Source organism: Polypterus senegalus, chromosome 2, assembly GCF_016835505.1.
Source record: "Polypterus senegalus isolate Bchr_013 chromosome 2, ASM1683550v1, whole genome shotgun sequence".
Classification (NCBI taxonomy): domain Eukaryota; kingdom Metazoa; phylum Chordata; class Cladistia; order Polypteriformes; family Polypteridae; genus Polypterus; species Polypterus senegalus.
This window is the reverse complement of record NC_053155.1, coordinates 80,275,393-80,301,778: the sequence shown is the minus strand read 5'-3', so window position 1 is coordinate 80,301,778 and position 26,386 is coordinate 80,275,393.

Here is a 26,386-nt window from a genome sequence, read left to right as displayed (position 1 = left end):
CAACAGATTCTTAATGGAGAGGCAAAACACATGAGGTATTAAAAGAGGCAATCATTACCGGTACATGTTTATTGAGCCTATCAGATATGGATTTAAATCTGCTTCATAAGTATACAGTGCAGCTTCAGCCGCATGTGAAGCATGTGAACTTACTTAAAACATTTCAGTCTTCCCCACCAGTCACAGCACTTGTCTTTCCAAAGACATCCTCATGTTCTCTGATAGAGTTATTGTGCTGTTCAATTTCATTGAAGCTTTTGACACTATTGACCAGACATAAACTTGGAAATGAAGCTGGACTCTCTGGCACTGTGCTTGCCTCATTGCCTCATACATATCAAATATGAATATAAATGATACAATTATACCCGATTGGTATGATCTGTTTTTAGGTGTGGTGTCTTACAGGACTCTGTACGTGGACCATTACTAAGAATTTTATTATTCTAGATAGATAGATAGATAGATAGATAGATAGATAGATAGATACTTTATTAATCCCAAGGGGAAATTCACATAATCCAGCAGCAGTATACTGATACAAAGAAACAATATTAAATTAAATAATAATAAAAATGAAAAGAATTCAAATAAAATTAATGTTGGCATTTACTCCCCCGGGTGGAATTGAAGAGTCGCATAGCGTGGGGGAGGAACGATCTCCTCAGTCTGTCAGTGGAACAGGACAGTGACAAAAGTCTGTCACTGAAGCTACTCCTCTGCCTGGAGATGACACTGTTCAGTGGATGCAGTGGATTCTTTATGATTGACAGGAGTTTGCTTAGTGCCCGTCGCTCTGCCACAGATGTTACACTGTCCAACTTTAATCCTACAATGGAGCCTGCCTTCTTAACAAGTTTGTCCAGGTGTGAGGCGTCTTTCATCTTTATGCTGCCACCCCAGCACACCACCGCGTAGAAGAGGGCACTCGCCACAACCGTCTGGTAGAACATCTGCAGCATCTTACTAAATACATAATTCTAAATACATAACAACAGAGTTAAAGAATAACTTACAAATATTGTGGTTCCATAGTTTTGTTCATTCATTTCTACTTTGATTTTGATGTATTCAAACAAATCTGCATCCTTACATGTGATAGTTCTGTATGGCATTTTAACGAACACCAAATGGTAAAGACAGAGACACACACCGAAAGGAAGTTAAGCTCACTAACAACAAGTAATTTACAGCAGTCATCTAGCAGAATGAAACTGGCACAAGCCCTGTAAAAATAACAGTCACTTCGCTAGGCAGGCTGTTCCACTCTCGCAGTGTTCCCGATCGTCGTCCAGCGTCTCGTGTCGTGTCCCTTTCCCCAGTTACCCTTGTTATTATCTGCAAAGTTGTGTAAATAATGTCATTGGAGTCTCCGCCTGCCTTCTTCGACTTCAAAGGTATAACGAGAAACCTATGAATGCCCTGCTGTCAATCACCTGTCCAGAACCCGCCCATCTTTAGAGTGACAAGCACTCTGTTGCATTTTTAACAAACTGTGGGTTTCATCCATGAAACATTTGTAAATTAACGAGCACATTTGCGCATAAAAGGCAAATTTAATGAAACCACACCACAGGCACAGAGAAAAAGAGAAAAACGTCATTGTTTTTTACATTCGTTTATTTACAAAACAAAAACAAGAATACGGTGTTGTGATGTAAGATTTTGCATATAACTTGATAAATGTTTTGTATGTCTTTATTTATAATTTAGGCAAAGCAATGTAATTTAGTGGTACCTTGGTGAGAGGCATTCTTGTTTATCCCCCCCATGTTTACGACTTTTCTTTGTAATTTTACGACAGGATTTGGGGGATGTGTCTTAAACCAGTTTGATGAGTGTTTCTTTGCTAAAGTCTTTTCTCCCATCCCCCACACAAAGCCAGGTTAGTGTAATATATGGTCTTGGGGGGGCAGGAGATAAGATGTTCTATTTCACCCATTGGTCTGAGATATGGCTGTTTGGAATTGGCTTGTCTCAGAGGCCTTCAAGTACCATGATATCCTATTCGCTGTAGGGAGTTGGACAGAAAACCTATAAATCTGCTTGCTCAACCACATTCTCTCTCTCTCACCAACATATGATGGAAGAAGCATCTCTCTTGCTAACCTGTGAGGATGAAGACAACACATTGAAGAGCACAGCTCAGCAGCCATATTGAACAGACATGTGGCTGAAAGCTGAGCACCAATGATGCCTTAACTAGAGACATTTTAAGTAACTACAAGTTTATCAGGTTGTATGGTTGCCAATATTCAAATGTACTTTGCATTTTGTTATTATTTATGAATATTATCAGTAATACATTATTTTATGTGTAACTTAACTCCTGCTTGTCTTTTTACTACATCTAATTGCCTGAGGTTATAGATATAGAAGGGAAGGTGGGGATAAGTTATATACAGTGGTAAGTCTGTGAGATTAGGCATTCTAAGGCTACATATTAATAATACAATAGGGGAAAGTAGAGCAATATATATTACTCTACCAAGATAAAACATACGGAAAATCTGATTTGTAATTACTTTTGAAACATTACTTCTGTCGCGAAGTTTCCAATGTCGTTAAGTATAACTTCTAGAGCAGGGGTTCTTAACCTGAGGTCCGTGGACCCCTAGGGCGTCCATGGATGGGTTTCAGGAGGTCCGTGAGGGTCAGATAAAAATTAACATTTGTATTCACTATACACTATACTGTTGATTTAGAGCAGATGTGGTAGTAGTGGTAGATTTGTTTTAATTTGCACAAGAGGCTTGTATTTCATAATTATAAAGAGTGGCCATTACTTTTTGCATAAACAAGTGTTTTTTTAGATTGTTTACTTTAAAGTTTACTAATACTGTAGCGTCCCAACCAGGTTGAAGGCCTTTTGGAGTGACTGTTGGGTCCGATTGAGGGAGAGCGGAGTACAGCGCGGAGGACTGACAGCGGGGGTATGATTGACGTGGAAAGGGGTGGGGCTACCCGGGACAGGAGGAGGGTGGAGAGGTTGATTGGAGAAGGGGCTACAAGGTTGTGTTGTGAGGTTACAAAGTCAGTGTTTTTCTTTTTCTGTTTTTGCTTTTCTTTAACGGTGTATCTCAGGACCACACATATGAGAGAAATATAGGAGACTGTATATAGTTCAAAGTCAAAGACGTTCATTTTTTTTCTGTTACAACCCTGTGTTTTTTTCTTCTTTATTGTTCAAGTAAACTGTTTTGTGAGCTTTACTTCATCCATCTGTTTTTTTCTGACGCGGAGGTCACTACAATACTTTGTGAACGTCATATATGTATGAGACAATCAAATCTTGATAAATAAAGTACATTATATTAATTGCATGCATAGTTGTGTTTATGTGAATATTTCTGGGGAAGGGGTCCATAGCTTTCGTCAGATTCTTAAAGGGGTCCGTGACTCAAAAAAGGCTAAGAATCACTGATCTAAAAGGCCATCACTATTGAGCTTAGTTCTTCACAAGAACTATCTGGGTCAAGGAGTGAAGTTATAACCCATGACTTACCCTAAAATCTTACGCCACACTCACAAACCAACAGTAAAATTGTGATTTTTTTCTTAAAACCCTGAAGAGGTTCATAAATACCAATCGATCGTAAATCAGGCACGTGTATTTTGCCAGTTCATTGTCATAATCCACTCCCATCAATGCCCCAAATTTTACCATATAAGGATGTACTGCGACAAGTGCACAGGATCTGCCAAAATATCAAAAAAAACTCCAAAGAAGCGGAGATCGAGGCACTTTTAACAGAACTTAACAAATGTGAGGTCGATTACAGCCCTCGCTGTTGCCTGTGCATTCTTATAAACTCAATCCTGTGGTGTGTATGGGTTGTTTAGACATCTCATGAGCCTGTCTTCAATGGTTAAGCCCTGTGTCCTATGGGTATAAACAGCTTACTCATACTGTAAGTTGCATGCTGATAGAATGGAAGGACTTTCTATTCATATATGCAAACGCATCATTTGATGGAGCTTTGACGAGTACAGGTGTGCAGTCTGTGGAACCACTGACATTGGTGGGTGGGCCAGCTCGTAAAACCCTCGACTAACTTCCACTTGCCTTTCCCAAATGCGAGAACTGGATATAATCCCACATTAGTGTTAATATGCCGTTAAGTACTGCAGGTAGTTATGCAGCTCATAGATGGCAGAGAAATCCCAGACCTGCATGCAGTCTCCATCTGAAATGTCTCTGTAGCCAAAAAGCTAAGTATCGACAGGAGATATGGATATACAGGTATGGCACGGCTTCTTCTTGTTGCTGTTTTCAAAACAGAATCCATAATGGTGGATAAATGAAGCAGAATGGGTCTGAGTAGGGTAATCAACCACTCATCACTCTCTGCCAACACATCAGCGCGATCCTGGAATCTACAGTGTCTCCTCAGTGAGCCCTGATGGGCCAAATCATGCAGGAGTGCGAGATCAGCCACTGCTACGTTCAATCAAATCAGGTTCAAATCAATGCCCGTTTATAGGAAAATAAACTCAATTATGTACAGAGCTGTGAGATGTGTTTACTGAAAAACAAAGCAAGGCCCCTTTGTTGTTGAATACTCATCAGGCTAAGCAGCTAATTTTACAGCGATTTCGTTGAAGGATGTGATATCTTGTAATTTATAATTCACATATTTATACAGCATTTATTTAATTTTATTCATTTAAATGTGTTATTTTGCACAAATGACATTCATAGATCATGCTTTTTATTATTTACACATGCACTACGCTTGGTCCTAAGCATGTGTAAGATTCGTTTGTTTTTACAAAACCTTGATCAACACCAGATTTTCCCTCTATGAACGCTTTACGAACAAATTCATTCTGCTCACGTTTTGTGAATGAGAGCCACTGGAAGGGGGTCTCTCTCTGAATTGCCATTCCCAAGATTTCTTCTATTTTTTTCCCTAAAAGTTTTTTGTTTTTCTTCTCTTCTTAGGGAGTTAGTCAAGGCTTTCTTAAAAAAAGGTCTTTTTTAAAGCTCATTGAGGCATTCCTTGTGTGATTTTATACAATACAAGAAATAAATTGGTGTTGTTAGTGCAAGAACTAGAGAAAGCCAAACTGCTACTCCCATCCATGGAAGGTGACATCAGAGACCTAGGAGCCTGCAGATTAAACAGTAAGTGATGAGTATTTTTATTATGCTGTCCAGTGCACACTTTTGATGTAGAGATCAGATGGTAGGGGTCTGACAGTTGGTCAACCTTATCAGATCTATGAGTTTTTCTCTTATAGCTAACTATTTACCCCCAGTGGTTTACTGTGTGTTTTTAATGACAAAAAAATTGCATGTCTGCGGACCACCCTTCTGGTTCATCTGAAGTATGTAATATTGCCCTGGGTCGAGAGGGGGTGCTGACACTAATTTTATCCTTTCTTGTTCCCTCAACTGACAACCACTTCTGGTGGAAGGCAGGGCCATCTTAACAGCATCATAAGCCTCTGGTCAAAGTAGTGCACTGGGGCCCCTGTTTTGATAACAAAACAGAAGCATACATAGGCATCAGAAACACCACGGGCCCCTATGCTCCTGGGGCCTTCCACCAGTGCCCATACTTTAAGATGACCCTGCCAGGAGGAGATCTTCAGCATTTCACCAAGCCTAGCACAGAGCAGAGTTCCTTCCTAACTGCCTTTCTGTTACTTAGCCTGACAGCAATCTTGTTTCGGAAGCTTTTTTCTGTTTGTATGCATAGCGAATCTAATTTCCATTGAGTTAATATCAAATATTTTGTTTGAAATTAAACAGAGATAACCATGCTGGTGCCCCAACATTTTCCAGTCTGGTCATTTTCTGCATGAAGTTTGCGCTTTCTCCCTGTGTCTATGTGGGTTTTCCTCCCATGTTTCCCAAAGACATGCCTGTTAAGTCTGTTGGTCTTCCTAAACTGGCCAAATGTGAGTGTGGATATGTGTGAACCCTGCAATAGAATGGCACACCATCTGGGTCTGGTTCCTGATGTTACTGGAAAAATCTCTGAAGAAATTGTGCGTATGAATTGAGTTCATTTGGCTTGAGAAAGTTACATAGATATACAGTGAATATATAGATGTAGCATGGTGTAATAATGTACCATTCGTGCATTATAGCTGTAAATACATGGAAGCATTCTAAGCCTTTCTTCAGTAAAGAATGCCACTGAACTAAATATTTCTATTGTGTCTTCATTTAATTGTTTGAATCAGTTAGAATGCTGGATGAGTAGTAAGTAATTCTCTTTTAATAGACAGTGAAACAGACAATGTCAAGATGCTGTCACCTTTTAATTCAGAGTACCCTGACATCAGTTTTTTTCTAAATCACATGAAACATGAGCATTGTCTTTCACATTACAGTATCTGTTACTGTACAGCCCAAGAACTGCTTCTCTCATGTAAGAGATACACAGAAAACTAAGGTGCTTACTTATTATGCTGGATGCAATGAAGTGAATTCCTGCATTTACAGTATTTCCAGCAGTGATGACTACTGTGCACATTATTCACAGGCTACTAAAATCATTGCATTTCTAACTTTCAGATAATTTAAAATGCTGCCACAAGGAACATTGCTACCTCGTCTTATGAGGATTCAGCTCTCCACAAACTAACAGTGCATGTGAAAAAGAAGGAAAATGAAGAAGAACATTTTTAAATTTTTCTTCTTGTACGGCAAAAATAAGTATAATATGCTCTCCTCTTGTACTCTTGCTGTGTCTCGCTCACCACAATGCATGTTGCTTTACGAAAGAGTGGGACATACTCCTTCAATGTTCTCACATTGGATCTTCTCATACGTAGATCTTGTCTGGCTAACTGGGATTTTTGTGAAATAGTCTTCTGTTCTACTGATTTAAAAGAGATGTTAGGCCTGCTTCTATTGAAGCCTCATGCCTGGAACCTGAATCGGTCCTAAAATAATTTTACTGTGCACAGGTATACTGTGTTTAAAGCTGTTGATGTGCATTTGTCTTTAGAGCTACTGATATTAATACATATTGGTTTTGTTTGTAATGTAGACGCTATGTGAATGACTGCCTTGGGAAATTTTACTGTACATGATTTTTCCACTATATGCTTAAAGCCATCCGGCAGCTCACACAGGAGCTTCAAAATTGTTTCATCTGCAGGAGAATGGGGGTTCTCCTGTTGTTGTCCATGATGAGACAGCAGCTTTGCGTCTTGGAAACCCAAAGGTTGTTGCTTTGTGATTGAGGTGCAGTACTAGGCAAGAGGCACCACAAAGTGAATTCCTAGACTAAAACAAGTGGTTTTGTGACTTGCATTTAACTGGTGGTGTGTGTAGGTGCGGTGGTGTGGTGAAACGATCTGGTGGAGGGAGTAGAAGGAGGGAGACAAGGGTGAGCTCAGCCTGCTATTGGGGGCTACTGCTTACCATGATGAGAAAGCTTGACCAGTGGTGCCACAAACTGTAACAATGCCATTCCTTAGAATTTACTAATTGTGTAAGACAACAGCAACAACAACATTTATTTATATAGCACATTTCATACAAAAAAATGTAGCTCAAAGTGTTTTACATATTAAAGAATAGAACAGGGGTCCTTAATCCCAGTCCTGGAGAGCCACAGTGGCTACAGGTTTTTGTTCTGACCTGGTTGCTTAATTAGAAAGCAATTCTTGCCAATAAAGCACTAACAAGCTATGAAATTAAATTAACTCTGCTATGTCAGGTCATTCTCATATCCTAGATTTTCTTTCCCTTTCTATCATGCAAATGATTTGAAGGCTAAAATGGACGAGTAATTCTCAGTCCTTCACTTTTTTCTCTTCATTTTTCTTCCAAGTATTTAATTAAACCCACATAGTGCAGATAAATACACACAGGTGTAAATGTAAATAAGCTAAATGGAGAAATGCTGCTCTCTCTTGTCATTTGCATGTTATTGATAATAAGGAGCAATTAAAATAGCTGTTTAAGACAAAATTAAGCAATAAGGGCTCAAAATCACTAAAGTGAAGCAGAAGTGTTACTTTAGCAATAAGTGCTTTTTATTAAGCAACTGGGTTGGAGCAAAAACCTGCAGCCACTGCGGCTCTCCAGGACCGTGATTGAGGACCCCTGGAATAGAATAATAAAAGACACAGTAAGAAAATAACATAAATCAACATTAATTAACATAGAATAAGAGTAAGGTCCGATGGCCAGGGTGGACAGAAAAAACAAAAAAAAACTCCAGACAGCTGGAGAAAAAATAAAATCTGTAGGGATTCCAGACCATGAGACCACCCAGTCCCCTCTGGGCACAAGGTGCTACTGTATTAGAACTAGCAAGTAAGACCATGTAACTCCTGTGCTTACAGCTCTGCACTGGCTTCCAGTTAGTTTTAGGCCCAATTTCAAAAGATTCCATCTAACATGTAAACCTTTAAAGGACTTTGCCCACCTGCTATTTAACAAAATATATTAATACATTCCAGACTGCATATTATGATAGTAAGATTAATGTTTTTTGACGTTCTAAGGCTAAACAAAACTACCATGAGATGCTGTGCCTTCAGCTACAGGACTCAAAGCCCTGGGCCCAGGCTGCCTGTCTGTATAAGACATGCGCCTTCAGTCTCGGCATTTAAATTCAGGCTGAAGACTCTACTTTAGTCCAGCATACTCTGTTTAAGCTGCTGAGTAGCTGCTCACATTGCCTAAAACTTTTTTGGTTGAAACAAAGCAAAACTTTTGCAACTGTTTACATGTTTCAGTTTTTTTATATATTTTCTGCATCCTGCTTAGAACCTGTTGCAACTTCTAGCTTGACCAGATGCTTTTCCTGTCAACGAATCAACATAGCAGAGTGATTGGGAACCTCAGAAATGAATAGTTAAAAGTTGATTAATTATACTACAGTTAAATTAGAACAATCTAGACGAGAACAGGCCATTCAGCCCAACAAAGCTCGCCAGTCCTATCCACTTGCTTCCTCCAAGAAAACATCAAGTCGAGTTTTGAAAGTCCCTAACGTCTTACTGTCTACCACACTACTTGGTAACTTATTCCAAGTGTCTATCGTTCTTTGTGTAAAGAAAAACTTCCTAATGTTTGTGCGAAATTTACCCTTAACAAGTTTCCAACTGTGTCCCCGTGTTCTTGATGAGCTCATTTTAAAATACAAGTCTCGATCCACTGTACTAATTCCCTTCATAATTTTAAACACTTCAATCATGTCACCTCTTAATCTTCTTTTGCTTAAACTGTAAAGGCTCAGCTCTTTTAATCTTTCCTCATAATTCAACCCCTGTAGACCTGGAATCAGCCTAGTCGCTCTTCTCTGGACCTTTTCTAGTGCTGCTATGTCCTTTTTGTAGCCTGGAGACCAAAACTGCACACAGTACTCAAGATGAGGCCTCACCAGTGCATTATAAAGGTTGAGCATAACCTCCTTGGACTTGTACTCCACAGATCGTGCTATATAACCTAACATTCTGTTAGCCTTCTTAATGGCTTCTGAACACTGTTTGGAAGTTGATAGCTTGGAGTCCACTATGACTCCTAAATCCTTCTCATAAGGTGTACTCTCGATTTTTCGACCGCCCATTGTGTATTCAAACCTAATATTTTTACTTCCTATGTGTAATACTTTACATTTACTGACATTAAATTTCATCTGCCACAAATCTGCCCAAGCCTGTATGCTATCCAAGTCCTTCTGTAATGATATAACGGATTCCAAATTATCTGCTAATCCACCTATCTTGGTATCATCTGCAAACTTAACCAGCTTGTTACTTATATTCCTATCTAAATCATTTATATATATTAAAAATAGCAGCGGCCCTAGCACTGACCCCTGTGGAACACCACTCTTAACATCAGCCAGTTCTGATGAGGTTCCTCGCACCATCACCCTCTGCTTCCTGTGTCTGAGCCAATTCTGCACCCATCTAAAAACATCACCCTGAATTCCCACTTCTTTTAACTTGATGCCCAACCTCTCATGTGGCACCTTATCAAATGCTTTCTGAAAGTCCAGATAAATAATATCATAAGCTCCACTTTGATCGTATCCTTTTGTTGCCTCCTCATAGAATTCCAACATGTTAGTAAAACACGACCTCCCCTTCTGAACCCATGCTGACTGTTCAGAATAACTCCTGTCCTTGTCATGTGTTGCTCAATCTTATCCTTAATAATTCCTTCCATTAATTTTCCTGTGATGCTTGTTAAGCTTACTGGCCTATAGTTGCTTGGATCTGCCCTGTCACCCTTTTTATATAATGGGATGATATTTGCCATTTTCCAGTCCTTTGGAATCTCTCCAGTGCACAGTGACTTCCTAAAAATATGTGTCAAGGGTTTATATATGTACTCACTAGCCTCCTTAAGAACACGAGGATAAATATTATCTGGGCCTGGTGATTTGTTTGATTTCATCTTATTTAATCTGAGCAGCACTTCTCCCTCTACAATTTCCAAATCCCTCAGTACCTCCTTAGTAGTTGTGTTTACCTCTGGCAGGTTATCCACTTGCTCACTTGTAAACACCTCAGAAAAATGTAAGTTTAGGGCATCTGCTATTTCATTGTCTGTATCTTTTAATTCCCTTTACTATTCCTGATGAACTTGACCTCCTCCTTAACTGTTCTTTTACTACTAAAATACTGAAAGAATCTCTTGGGGTCTTCTTTCGCCTTATCTGCTATATTCCTCTCCAACTGTCTTTTAGCCTCTCTGATATCCTTCTTAATGGTTGCCCTCATGTTCTCATACGCTACGGTTCTCTTTGCAGTCATTAGTCTTATATGCCTTATACAGCAGTTTTTCCTTTGCAACTTCTTTTTAAATCTTTATTAATCCATCGTGGAGATTTTTTTAGTTTCCTATTACTTCCAAATTTAGGTATGTATCTGTCCTGCATTACATGTAAAACATTTTAAACCTGTTCCACTGCTCCTCGACTGTCTCCACATTTAAAAGCTTATCCCAGTCTATCCTACTTAGACTTTGTCGCATCTGCTCAAAATTAGCCCTACTAAAGTTCAACTTAACAATTTTAGTCTTTGCATCTGTACTCTTACAAAATACTGAGAATTGTATTACATTATGGTCACTTGACCCTAGTGGTTCAATCACCTCTACACCCTCAATTCTATCCTGATTATTACAGAATACTAAATCCAGATAGGCTTCACCCCTTGTTGGTGCTTTAACATGCTGTGTTAAAAAACAGTCGCCGATTACTTCTAAAAACTCCTGCTCTTGTGCTCCTCCATCTGTAAGGTTATCCCAGTTAATATTTGGATAATTAAAGTCCCCATGACTATAATATCCCCTGTAAACTTGCCTTTTTGATATTACTAAAAAGATGTGTGTTGAAATTACTGTCTGAATTGGGTGGTCTATAACACACTCCTAAAATAAGACCTTTTCCCTAATATTTTCCAGGCGAAGCCACATGTCCTCACTAAGATGGGGCTCATCATCCAACTGAAGATGACTTACATTTAATTCCTGTTTGGCATAAACAGCAACCCCACCTCCTTTTCTGTTCTGTCTATCCTTCCTAAAAAATGTGTATCCCTCTATGTTACACTCATCCCCATCTTTGTTATTTAGCCAGGTTTCCGTTATTGCTATAATATCATAATTGTGCTCTGCTACATACAACTCCAACTCACTTACCTTATTTTTGATACTTCTAGCATTAAGGCAAGCTATTTTTAATGTGTTAATCCTTCTATCTTTACGTGTTTGCTTAAAATTTACATTACTATGCATTTTTATTTCTACACCATTGTTTGTTCTTCCATGTATAGATCTAAATCTGGCCTGTCCTAAACTCCCTGCCCCCATTCCCTAGTTTAAACAATCCTCGACTAGCCTACACATACGCCTCCCCAATACATTGGTGCCCCTCCGGTTCAGATGTAACCCGTCACGGCGGAACAGGTCCCATCTGTTCCAAAAGGAGTCCCAATGCCCCATAAACCTATACCCTTCTACCCTGCACCAAGATTTGAGCCACGCGTTAAGCCTTCTAATCTCCTCAATCTTACCTGGACTGGCGCGTGGCACAGGCAGAACTTCGGAGAAGACTACCTTGTCAGTTCTGCTCCTCAGCTTGGTACCTAACTCTTTGAATTTGGATCGCAGAACTGACAGACTACCCTTATGTATGTCATTTGTTCCAACGTGGACAATGACAACTGGATCCACCCGCTCTGGCCAAGAGCCTATCCACCCTTCCAGGAGGTCTCCCACCTGTGCTCCCGGAAGGCAACACACCGTCGAGACTCTCTCTCTCTGGAGCACACCTGCGCTTCAATCCCCTAATGATTGAGTCCCCAACTATCACTACCTCTCTCTTTGGGAACTGGTTTTGAGGTGGCCCGTTGGGGCTCCTCAACCCTGCCTACCACCTCAGAATTATCAGAGTCACCGTCCAGCTCCGCCAGGCCATGATAACGTTAGACACTTCTAATTCTGGGGTTGATGCCCCCGGACAGTGTGCACCCTTTACCTTACGCCTTGCGACCGTGACCCACCTATTCCTACCTGTCTGGTCTGGAATCTCCTCCCGCCACCTTAGGGGTGCACACTATCTCTAAAGGACACCTGGGCCAAGTCCGCCAATTCTCTATTACAACGCAGGTCAGCCAACTCCTCCTCCAGTTCAGCGACCCTGAGCTCGAGGTGCTGGATCAGCTGGCATCTCTTGCAGATGTAGCCCTCATAGACAACTGGCTCTTCCAAACCATCATCTAAAAAGTCCAACATCCAACAGGACTTGCATTGCACTGGCCTCATTATTAAAATTTGATTTGGGATTACTAAGCTGCCTTAACTATATATTTTTTTTTTTTTCTTAAAATTAAATTTCTTCTTCTTTCAGCTGCTCCTTAACTTAAATGGTAACACTAAGATCTGCTACAGATATTTTACACCTTTTCCCCCTTAAGCTCCTGTACTGTTCTCCCTCTCAGCTGCCTGCCTTTCTATGAGGTTAACTTTACTTTTCTCTGTCTCTTCTAGCTTTGCGCTCTTCTTACTTATAAGCTCTTCACTCGCACTGTTTGTATTCCCCCGTATTAATGAACCAATACGCTGTCGCCCACTTAACTGTTCTGCCTCTGGACCGCTAAGGACTGTTTAATCTAAAATAAACAAATAAATAAAACTTTACTACCTTATTTGCTCCTACTGCTCCTTGTGCCTGATCGGTGTCTTAACGCAGGCCGCTTACCTGCGCACTACTGAGTTTCCACCTTTTACTGCTTTGAAGTCAGCCGCGGCCTTTTTTTCTTTTCCTTTAAACTAAGGAATCGCTGTTACGACGACGCGGTTATTTATTTACAAATGCCGATATCAGTTACTGCTGCTTTCTACCCTGCCGCCTCGATGCTAATTCAAATACAGATAACAAGAAAAAGAACAAGTACAAATAACTTTTCCAAGCGCACTTCCAAACACCCAGCTACTTTTGCTCTTGTGCGGGCGAAAAAAAAAAAACCCTTCTAAAGGGAAAAAAAGCTTTAAAAATTCCCACACGGTTCCTTAGAGGCAACCAAAACCCAAGTTTTTAAGAGCAAAATGTATATTTTTATTTAAATCTCACACCACAGAACAAACCAACACTCTCAACAGACTCTAGCGTTTGCAAAGCACACGTCAGCCTAGAGGTTTACTTTCTGCAGGGGTCCTGTGAATGAGATTTTTATGTATTCCTCTCCTCCACTGCCAATTCACCACATGTTTTATTAGCTGGAATGTCCTCTGCCTTGCCTTCAGATATCTTTTAATCCATCCCATTGTTTTCTGTGGTATTGTATCCTTCAAGATATGTGTGTTGGTGTGTGTAAATATCACAGGGTATGTATTTCCTGTTGCCTCATTATATTTCTACATTTGTATAGGTGCTCTGATCCTGTACTCAGTGGAGCTGAGCTGAACTTGAGTAAAGTCACTGTCATGATTCACATGTGACTTGTGTAATTTTGGAGTAGTTTTGTTGAATCTTAGTTTTGTTTATATTTTATATTTGCTGCAGTTGTTGGCAATGTGGTTACCGTTGATAGTATCAGTGTATTTTAAGCCACCAGCATCACCATTGGTATTTTATATGAGGACAGAAATGACTTCTGCTTCTTGTCTACACCTTGGAAAGGAAAGACCATTGACATGTAAGAAATTGAAGCTGTCAGCATAGCTTTTTTGGTAACTACTTAATGTGTTTTTGCCAGGGTTTTTCTTTTGCTCCCATTATTGCTTGTGTCACAATTCGCTCCATTTTCCAGTGAGTTCGAGTTAAAAGCACAGGAAAAACCCAGAGTGAGAGGATGAGGAACTATAGATGCCTCAAAATGTTATTCTCTCTTTTAAGGAAAGTACTAGAAATCGCTAAAGAAGGACACACGCATGGAAGTTCTTGAGAGTATTAGAAAGTTTACTGCATCCATGAAGGTCCATTTCTAGTCTGAGACCTGAAAAAGTCATTCCTCTTCCAGTTGTGATGAACAATGTAACTCCACAACATCAGCCTAAGTTGATAAAACTGAAGAAGACACTAAGAGAGGAGCAAGAGCTTGCTTATTGATGGATCCGAGGCTTTCCATTCTTTATTAGGACGTGTCAGAGGAACTGAACTCCAGAAGCTGGATGCAGATATGTCTCATTTATTATATTTAAAATAAACTCATACCAAGTCTCAGAGATAGAGAGCATACTGAAAAAATGTGGCCTACTGAATGCCACCACCTCAAGCAATCACTTCTGTTTATGTAAGTTGAGTCCCAGATTGTTTGCTACATAAAAAGACAGTGAAATCAACCTAAGCCATACATTTATGAGGGTGAATCAAAAAGAAGAGAGTCTATGTTGCATCCTCTGTGCTTGGAGTAAAGAGCAACCATCACAGCCAATCAAGCCAAAAGAGAAGCCCATTGGCTCACGTGACTAATAAGGTCTACACCAACGAGGGTGCCTTTCTAAAGCATGTTCATTCCTCTTAACCTTGGAAACATTTCCATCTTCCACTACTACTCAGTTTTACTTTTTTTTTTTTACATGGTTTATATAAAGATTGCACCATCACACATTTCAACATGTACAGCTAGCTTCTATTAAATTGGTGATTGGGAGCCTTCAGTGCATTCTGAACTAAGAGCAGGGTGAATGAGTACGTGTCTCATTTTAAGAAGGTAACCTTTGATTTAGCTTCAGATTCACTGAAAAGTTATCTAGCAGGACAGACATTTGTTTCAATAGCAGGATATGTGATGTCAATTGTCTTTTTCTACACTTCTGTAATGCTAGCAAAAAATTATCCAAACCCACTGCTCTTGAGGGGGTGTATTTACAAAGTACAAAGAGTATGAAAAGTGTCAAAGTGAAGAAAGAGATCAGTGTGCTGGCACATTTGTATTTACTTCTGGTGACAAGCCAGATATGCAAAGATTCCTCTTGCAGATGAAAGGCAAACCGGGACTTGGTGTGCTTACACATTTAAATGCTTAAAACATAATGTATTAGGTGTGTGATTACCAGAAAGGCTTCGCACCGTTTAGTGGAAGGAACTGATGAATAAATCATTTGCAAGTCGATGAACATCCACTGCGATTTAGCCCTTTAGAAACACTGTTACTTATTAAGTTTTTGAACAGTTTTGCTTCTTGGCACATGTCTTGCTTGCTAGTTAATGTGTCAATTATTATATTAAAAGAAATGCAGTTCCCTTTTCATTGCACACGTGCCAATAGAGTACATAGTTTAGCCCTTAGATTATGTATTCTCTCCATATATAATCATACCCACTGAACCAAGTTCAGAGGCATGGGAAAGGAGCCAGAAAGTGTCCGGTTTTAAACAGCACAGCGTGAAACACCTGCTTACACCGGGTCACTTTGGAGATGTCCCATAATACACCTCACATGTCTTTAGAATGTTAAAAGAAAACTGAGTGTCCAAAGAAAGAACATGCGATCGGTAGAGACAGTCACCTGGCCAGTATCTGGACCCCGATCACTGGAGCTGACAATATTTCAAAAACACAGAAGCGCTTTCACACCAAGTTTTATTTTCTTATGAGTTAAGGACCTGCTTTTTTTTTTCTTCTTTTCTTACTGGTATCATGTTTTTTGGTTTTCTTTAAAGGGGCATGAGTGCAGCATGTGGGTCTCTTATCTTTATTTTATTTGTTCATTCATTTTGTATGCTGTCTTCTTCTACCTCCTACCTATTTTAACTACACCCAGACCTTTTAGGCTTTGTCTTTTAAACTGCTCTATGTATGACAGATGAAAAGTATTAAACAATAGTTGTTTTTTTAGTTGCTACGGCACCATAGTATTGCCATTGTAGCATACGTATCACGACTGTTGTGAGTCTAACATAATATAATATTCTCAAATTTAATTATTTCAATTCAGGGCCACAGGGGCTACATCAATGAGTACAGCGCAGAACCCTTTCTGAATTTGTTTAAATGATTTTGAAATGGCATTACATGATTGTTATGATCTTAATCTGACAAGAAATTACAAAACAGCTGAAAAACATCTTGCCCAAACACAATGCTATTAATATTTAAATTATTTTTAATTAAATTAAGGAAGTCCAAAACAATAAAAAAAATTCAGAAATCTTCCCAAAAATCTTCCCAAATTTCAAAAGGAACTGAATTCAAATTAAGATGACTAAATATAACAATTTTCAAAAGAGAGGCAAAATGAAACAAAAGAATAAAAAGAAAGAGGATGTCACACAAAAAACAACCAACAAACAACAACAATTGAAAACCTGAATGTTATGATTTGCCATCTTTTTTTACTTTTTTCTTGGGTTTTTGTTTATTGATAAAAATCTAAACCTTCTTATCATCTTCTATTATTGACCTTGCCTTGTTCTTTCCTGACTATGATTTTCTCCCAGTCCTTTCAAAATAAATTTCTAACAGTTCCATTGGTCTATACACTGAAAACAAGAGCCAAAGCAAAACACCATTCTAATCCAATCGTAACTGCCAAAAGTCCAACAGATTGTATTGTTTGCACGTTAGTTTTGAGAGACAACAGAATCTGAAAGATGGTAGAGACATTCACACAGGGGTCATAACCGGCGAGACATTAGTTAAATCAACAAATCTCAGGAATCATAGTCAACGGACAGAGTTGCAAGTTGTTAGCCAAATATTATACCTTTATTCAAAGCCAAGAAACACGAGGCATAAATCTTAATCAGAGGACAGAAAAAATAATCTTCAAAAGTAACACTATTTTCTTTTGCGAATTCAATATTGGATGAGCGGGAGTGTGTGAAGCCAGCTTTTAAAACATCACTGTAGTGACGTCAGGACGTGTAACCTCCGGGATTCGCATTTCAACATTGGCTGTCTCTATTCACCAGTCATACCCAATGTTTTTTAGCAGGACGCTACTTGGTCAAGTTGGATCAGTTACTGTATGTCCTCACTTTTGGGCTATATTTACAAAGGGGGAAAAACAAAAGACTATGTTGCCAAAATGCAAAGGACGTGATGCCTACATATTCAGAATTCATTATCAAGTTTATTATTATACTGGTGGATTACACCCCAGCAAAAGTCAACCTCCAGCCTATGCCAACTTTTACATTATAGACCCTGATGAAGACCTTAGGCAGAGACTTTCCAGACTGGAAAATTCAGATATCTGTCCTGATTTAATTCACACACTTCAAGATTTAATTGACGATAACAATCCTTACGCTCAAGCATTTAAAAATATGAGACAAGCTGAAAAATAAGAAAAACATTAAAAGCATACAGTCACATTCAGGAAGTTACAAAGTATTTCAGAACTGACTTCACACAAGACCAGCAACGTTATAATGTTCACAAGTCACATTCAACTTTATCATTTTTCAAGTGTCTTTTATTTGAGGACCACTAGTAGTATTTAAAAGCAAGCAATCTCAAGTTCATAGATTACAACACAAAAGTGGAGTTTCTGAGTTGAGTTGTCTTTCTTTAGGAAAAGACATTCATCGCTTTAATGGATATCTGTAATGGGAATTAAAATTACATTCAGGAATGAAGAAAAATCAACTGAGTTAAGGACTGCACAAAATGTGTTTTCTGAAACATTGATTTCTTAATTTTTCTTTTGCTGTTGTTTCACTTTGTTCCTGTATATTTGTAAAATCAAGCATTTATGATAAATGTCTCTACAATGCCTTTAAAGGATGAGTCTGAATGTGTGGCTTGAAAGAAGGCACTTCCTTTATATTGTTAACTAAGTTTATAATCATATACTAGAATGACCAGACTCTCTCTGACCTAACAGTCATGTTGCAGCCAGTGTTCCTGCTCTGGCCATGATTCAAATCTTTGTTCATTTTCAATTCTTTTTTTTACGTTAATGTTGCTCGTGTTTAATATTTGTATTCTTTGTTTTTCATTTTGTCTATTTATCTATGTCTCGGTTATGTCCCTTGTGTTTTGTGGGTGGTCCCCCCAAGAGGCAGGTCCACCTGCCGATCATCACCAGGAACTGCCCTATAAATAGTTTCTGGTGGTTCAATTCAAGTGCACTAGGGAGTAGAGTACTTATTTTCGTTGTACTTGTGTTTTTATTGTGTCTTATACCATTTAAGTATACTGGATTTTTTATTTTGTTTTTGATTTCTATATTGGGACAGTATAAGCAATTTGTTTCTGTGCTCCTCATAGCAGATTTTTGTAAAAAACTAGGGGGCTGCACTACGCCCCAGCCACTCATGTATGTGGATTTCACTTTCACCAAGCATAATCTTTTAATTCTCGAAGGATAAGCGTCTTCATTGGGAAGGAACACTACTTTTCCCTGATGACAACATGAATTAGATGATCTACAAGTCTCTGACTTAACGTTTAAAGCCAAACAATATCCACATACATCTGTCATATCACCTATGTCCATATATCTCTTTTTGCTGTTCCATTATTTCACTGAGTAATAATTTCCATTTGTTAGCGCTAATTCTACCTTTACTATCAGTTTTTTGAGACTTTCAAATTTTAATATTTTAATAATCTCTAACCTCTGCGTGCGTATCACGCCAATGATTTTGAACCTCTTTATGACATTCTACTTTGTCTTCTACTCTTTGTCTTTTATTTCCAACCCTGCTTGGAGCTGTGTCTGACAATAGCATTCACATGAATGAAAAGTGATTTGACCGTGGGCGTGGTTGTAAATGTTTGAGAGGAGGGCGGGACATGTCAAAATCTCTTGGCAAAAAAGTCTTGTCTTGCAGGACCTGAAATTACCTCTCCCGGGAGATGAAATTAGCTCAGAGAAAGTCTCATCCCAGGATTTCCTTTTATAATAGAAAGATAAATCTTTTATTTTATAAAGATTCCTTGAGGGACTTTTTGTGTCTAGCCAGGGTTTTGATGATAAATCCCCCATTAACAGGCATTATTGGAAGTGCTTTTTGGAATTGATGCCATTCTGGGACTCCCATACTGGAGAACCTTGCTCTATTCACCAGTGACGTAGCTAGAGTTTATGTCACCCGGGATGGCCTTTGAGTTTGCCAAAACCACTTATTAAATAAAACATAATTCATATCAAACAAAAAATTAAAATGTCAAAAATTTAAACTAAACTTTTAATTATTAATTAACGGGAGCAGCTGAAAGAAGAAGAAGAAGGCTGAGGTATTTAGATAATGCCCCCTCATTCTTTTTAAATTCTTCTTCCCCTGCCTTTTTCTTTTTTCTGAAAGCAGTATAAGAGCCAAGGCTAGTTATTTAGGTTATGTCAAGTAGATAGAAGTGTTTGCTAAGTTATATTAGATGTTTGCCTATATATTAGTGTATAGTCTATGGGAGGTTCTTATATACTCCACAAACTGAATTGAATTGGTATATTCTAACTGCTTCTTGTCTTTCTGACTACAAATTAGTCTCAGTTAGTGACCTGCCTTGCTGTAAATAAGGCATGGAGGGCATATGATTTCAAACCTGGCCTTACGTGCTCAATAGTATGTAACGCAACTTGCTTTATTGAATGTGCAGTGCCATACGTTAAGAGCATACTGAAGGTGAAGTAAAGCATCTTTAAGTATAGAAATAACTGAAGTTTGACAAGTTTATAGAAGAGACATTTTTTCCAATTTTTTTTGCTTTTTATTCTACGTGTGTAGCAACCTTTTTTCTTTACTCTTGTGTGGGCTGTTTGATTTGAATTTTCACTAAATATTTTAAAACAAACTTTTGGACTGAGAGATTTCATTCTGCATGCGTTTGACCCGTGCTTGATCCTGCCTTACTTACCAGCAGCTACAAGCAGTACCACTCTCTTTTGTTAGCTTCATCTTGAGATTGAGAGAATAGTAAAATATTAATAATGAGACTGAAGGGTTCATCCCTTTCAGTCAGAATAAGTCGATGGAAAGAGTCTAAAGTTGGAGTAAGTTGCTGAATTGGTCAAGATTGGCATTTGTAAAATATAACTTTGCAACATATGTATTTGTAGTTTTTAAACATTAAATACTTTGAAATAGATAACACATGTTAGCTTGCCAAAGCCCTATCAAACAAAATTATCAAAAAAGTTTAAAAAGTCTAGTACTGAAGTTTATTATAAAGTGTGCCCCTAAAAAAGTGCCACCCGGGGTGGACACCCCCTCTACCCCATACACTCCAACGGCTACACCAGTGCTATTGACCACCCGGCAGATAAGAAGCACTATAAACTATAAATAAGAACAAAGGACTCTTCATGCAAAGATGAAAAGCCACCAGGTTATCTAGGCATAATGGTGGCCTGGACTCCTAACTATTATGTAGTAGCCAGAACTTATTCCCTGGCTTTATGTTGATTTTCTGTTTTATTGGTGTTTTTGTCAGTTTTTAATTCTCATTTCTCTCATGTTTTTGTGTTATTTCTATCCATTTTCCTCATTATTTATTAATTATGGACTATGTTTTTATGTCTATGTTTTTTAAATGTGTGGCCATTCTGTATAATTTGTTGCTGATACCCAATGACACGGATCCACCTTGACATCACTGCTGCTGAGTCCTAACTCTGGCTTTATAAGTCAGCCAAAATAAATGTTCCAGCAGTAGTTCATTAAGTGTGGTTAAGCCATTTTTTTGTTTAAGTATTACTTTAAATGTGAAAGTTTTTTGTGATTATTCTGCTCTGTCTTTGGATTTTTGATATTGCATTGCATATGGTGATTTGTTTGCTTCCAATTACTTTCAAGAAAATCTCTTTTTGCTCAGTTGAGCATTTTTGCTTTTTTTTCCTCTAGTAATAAAAGTTTCATTTATAACAATTCAGATTTTCTTTACAAGCCAAGGTTCTTTTTTAATTCCCTACCTTACAAGGCATTTTTGATATTTTCATTTATTTTTGGGACATTCATGTAATTTTGTACTTTAAAAGCCTGCTCTCCATTTTTGGGTTTCGTTAGGCTTAAGCCTGCCTGTGAAACTGGTAGGTCAGATTGCCTCTTCTGAACAAGCCAGTGAAGGGTTCTGGGCTGCTTTTGTGTGTTACTTACTTATTTATTTATTATTTGGCCTAACATCCTCTTGTCATGTTTTGAACCTCTGTTTGGGACACTAACAAGGGAAATTGCTATCTATCCAGGTTGTATTGCCACACTCACTTTAATTTTGGGCACAATATTTTGGGCACATCTAGGGACCTTTATTTATGGAATTATCATTATATAAAGCATGAATAAAAGTGGAAACCTTTTTTCCTACTTGTTTTGGTTTGTAAATATGAGGGTTATAGTGTGGATTTGGGACATTCTGTCCAGGTCTGTGAAATAAGTAAAAATAGGACCCTTCCACAGTAGCACATCATCTCACTAAATCCTTGACAAAGGGCTCTGGGCAACTATTGTTGTGTACCAAAAACATTTTTGTTTTCATTAAAAGATGCAAACTTCAAAATGAGGAACCAAAATAAAGTGAGTTAGAAAAAACAGCACCAATTCTGAGAACAGTAAGCTGAGAGGCTCTTGTTAAAACATGGCTCATCCAACAGATTTAAAGGATACGGTTAGCATTTTTGAGTAATTTTCCACAATTATAGTATGCATTCATTAGGCCAGGAAACTTGTATTAAGTGGATCTATATTTATAAATTTAAAAAACTTGTTACCCTGGCAGCACTAGAAGAAAGGTAAAAAGAAAGCCATAAAAAGTTTTTTACAGTTTCCATGACTATCAAAGTATGATTGCTGCTTTAAAATTCTACCAGTAAATGGACTCATGGGGTTGAAAAGTCACATAAATCTGAAAGTAGGCATAGAATGAAGGGAACAAGGAAGCGGGACTCCTTTAAAAGGTGGAGACAATACTATTATGTTCTTTGCCAGTTTGTGTGCCATCGTAAGATGTAAAGGGACACTGAGTAGCATTCATTTGCTTCAAAGGAAACCAATTTAGTAAGTCTTAAGACTTCTGTTAAGTTTTAAGACTGCTGGTGTCCTACTGCCCACAAATGTACGCTGTTTTTTAATTGGTTAATAAATACAGCTTTACTTAAAAACACATTTTTGTGGAAGATGGGTGTATGCAATGATTGTAAATAAATAACCTTGACTTCACAAATGCCAAACTTATTGTATAACATTAATCACTTGTTGAGATGCAACTGAAGTATAAAGTGATTAAAAAGGCACCAGTATTCAAAGCAAGTGCTGTGTAAAGATGTAAAATACTACAAGTGAATTAGATGCCACCTGAATCACGTTCTACAAGTGAAAGAGGAAAGGGTGGCAGCCAAATCAAAGATACAAAGTGTCATGAGGGCAAGTAGAAGGCATGCATCCTCTAGCGTGTGGTATACACCAGGAGAGAAGAACCAACAAGAATGAGGTCTCTGCTGTGTTTAACAAGTGAGTCATTAACTAACTGTACAGTGCATGCGCAAGAATAAAAGGTAATGGGTAAAAATGTAAATTGATAGATGATCAGCAGTCTCTTGAAGAGGCCATAGCAAAACTTGACATCTTCAAACCTGCTTAATCTAATTCAGCGCTTATAGGGGACTGGAGTCTATCCTGGCAGCACTGAGCACAAGTAAGGAGTGAACCCTGGATGGGTCCCAGTGCCCACCTAAAAAATACCCAAATGAGGCTGATCCTTGGGAATATAGGAAGAAAAATACTAAATATCCGGAAAGCATACCCATACACAGAAAGGGAGCCAGTGCAAATACCAAGCACACCACAACCAGGTACAGGTTTTGAAACAAGGACGCTAGAACTATGAAGCAGCAGCGCCTATCACTGTGACACCATGCACTATATTATATTATAATGAATATAACATAAAAATATCTTCAAGGCAAAACGAAGGTTATAGAGTCAGTGAAATTAAGATATCACCCCCTCAGCCACAGATAAGATGCACAGATGGTTTCTAATTTCAGTCACATTTTTGTCTAAAATTCAATCTTAAACAGAAGTTCTTAAAGTACTTTGGACTTTGGTTTTTCAAAATCAGTGATACGAAGGACACACATTACTGTAAATCCTGCTATACAGTTATCACATTAATTTTTTTTATATGTACCAATGTGTATAAGATACAAGAAGAAGAGCTGGCACCCAAACCCATATAGTGAGTTACTAAGCCAGAACTGGTCTGTTTATTAGAAATGACAACCTTAATTTAAGTGTCAGTGCTATTTCAGCTGCTACGCCTTTGGGAGCTGCCCTATTAAAGACAATAAACACCCAGAAATCTGTCAAACTTGCACTTCTCTTCTGTCTCATTCTGTGTTGCAGGTTTGTTCTCATATTGCTACTTATTTTGTCATGTACGGTCTTATGGTGACCCCATTTTCCCCTTTATATTCTTTATTGTGTTAACGTAACCAAAAATGCCTCAAATCCCATACACTTAACACTCTGTGGTCAGATACACTACTTCAGTTCAGCACTTCCTCCCTGCTTATTTCTTTCTCTATAACCTCAGGCAATTAGGCAGAGTAAAAAAAAAACAGCCAGGAGAAACTGTTACACTTTAAACTGTGTATTATAGGTAATGCATTTTATAATAGTGCAACAAGTAAAGAGAATATGACTTTGTAATTCAAGACCATGCAACCTGATAATGCTAGATGTGCAATTTCAAATGATGCCATAACTTATAGTTGCATTCAATTCCTCCCGGTCAGCACATCTTCAGCACGGAGCTTTCTTCAGGTCATCATCTAGTCTGCTTTCATCAAGGTGCAACATGACAGAGAGGGCAAGCCTATGTACTGTAGCTCCAGGCAAACACTCCTTCCTGGGCCATCAACTGCTGGAATAGCTCAGGCACAGCCCCCTACCTCAAGTCATTTTCTTTCTTGTCAGCATCCTCCAGACAAACAACCAAGAATGAAAATGCAACTCATTAAGCACTAAAACTAGCCCTCTTTGTCACAACTGGCCAGCATTTCAGTCATAATAAACAGCATTCATAACATTTTGGAAGCAGAGAACTGGTTTGTCCATTTTCCTTGCTCTTTACACATTATAATAAGTAAGATGCTAGTTCCACAAATAAAAGCATACAAAACATTTACAAGCTTATATAGAATATACTAGCAAAATACCCGCACTTTGTACAGTTGGCCATGTCAACAGTAATCTTGTTTCAAATCTCACAGCTTGGATTGCTGCTGTCATAATCGGTTTGAGTTTCATGGTTTGTTGCAATTACAACAGTATTTGCAGGACTTATGTTGAAGTGACAGTCGGCATCTGTCAAGCCTTGTAAGCATACAACCGGTTTCATCAATAACTTCACATCCAGCTTTTGAGAGTTTAAACAATCATAAACATCAAAGTGACCACTACTGAAATCGTCACCTGTCAATCTAAGATGTTTAAGAGGCATTGGCGGTTGTCGAAAGGTGTAAAATATTTGGCCATTTTGGTACACTTGAAAGCGACAACCGAACAATTCAGCGGCAGCCATCATCTCACATGCAGATCCATAGGTGAAGGGCTTAGGCATTTCACTCTTCTAGTGCTCCTGTGTAGAATAATTATCTCCTGTACCGTCATCAGTCCACACCTTGAACCTATCCCAGTCATTCAATACATAAGACACAATGTTCCTCCAGATATCAAGAGTGAGCCTGATATGGCCGTGCAATATGTAACAAAGAGAATGGAAAAGGCAGGTGCCATCTCCGGGCATGGAAACCACTCGATAAGTGACAGTTCTTTGATTGATGGTGATCACCTCGATAGACATGTTAATGGGGGTACGGTTGGAATGATAAAGGAAATGGGTACCTGAACAATGTAAAGTAAGTCTAAAATACCTACACAATAACTATAATCGTAATAAATGAACAATAAAACAGCAGAGAAGCCGTAGATTAAATAAAAAGGCTGTAGTTATCAGCAGGGAGACGTGAATCCCGTGGCGAAGCAAGGAAGGGAATGTAGAGACCGGAGCAACAGACGGCCTAATATAGGCAGGCAGCCTACAATGTGGGAGGCATTGGGATGGGGGACCCAACGCCGCCTCACATGGTGACCGAGCTGCAGGCTATGGACATATATATGTACGTAAGTAGGATTCAGTTAGCATTGGGAACCCGCATACCAAATTTCTTGAAGATGGGCCCATAAGTAACAAAGACCATTGAAAAGTTCAATATGGCGTCCGACAGTGACATCATACCACCGAAATAAGTACCAAATTTCAGCCTTCTACCTACATGGGAAGTTGGAGAATTAGTGACATTGGAAAGTTCAATATGGGGGCTGACAGTGGCGTCATACCACTGAAATAAGTACGTACACTGGTTTCGGTTAACGCAGGGAAGCCGCCTACCAAATTTCGTGAAGATGGGGCCATGAATAAGAAAGTTTAACATGGCGGACGTTGTTGACCGTTACACGTAGAATTTCGAAATGAAATCTGCTTAACTTTTGTAAGTAAGCTGTAAGGAATAAGCCTGCCAAATTTCAGCCTTCTACCTACACGGGAAGTTGGAGAATTAGTGATGAGTCAATCAGTCAGTCAGTCAGTCAGTGAGGGCTTTGCCTTTTATTAGTATAGATTACTCCACCACTGCACTATATGAGCTACCATGCTGGCTCCTTTTTGTTGGCGTCACCCATAGGTCTCTGCCTCACACCAGGTGTCTTCTCTCAGGTCTGGGTGGCACAAACTGTCCCTTCCTGAATCCTTTGCCTATCAGTTAGACAGAACTTTATTTGTCCCTAAAGGGAAATCTGGTATTTTACAGAAGCTCTTTAAATATACCTAGCCATAGGTAGTTAAGTAAGTAAATAGATTAATTAATAAATATACATATACACTTTGGTCTGAACATGCACCAGAATGATTAAAAGCAAGAAAATTAAAAAGAAAGAAAACGTTTGACATTGCAGTCCAAGTCCCAGTGAGGCATTATGCAGAAATATTGCTGTTGGTATGGAGGTGCC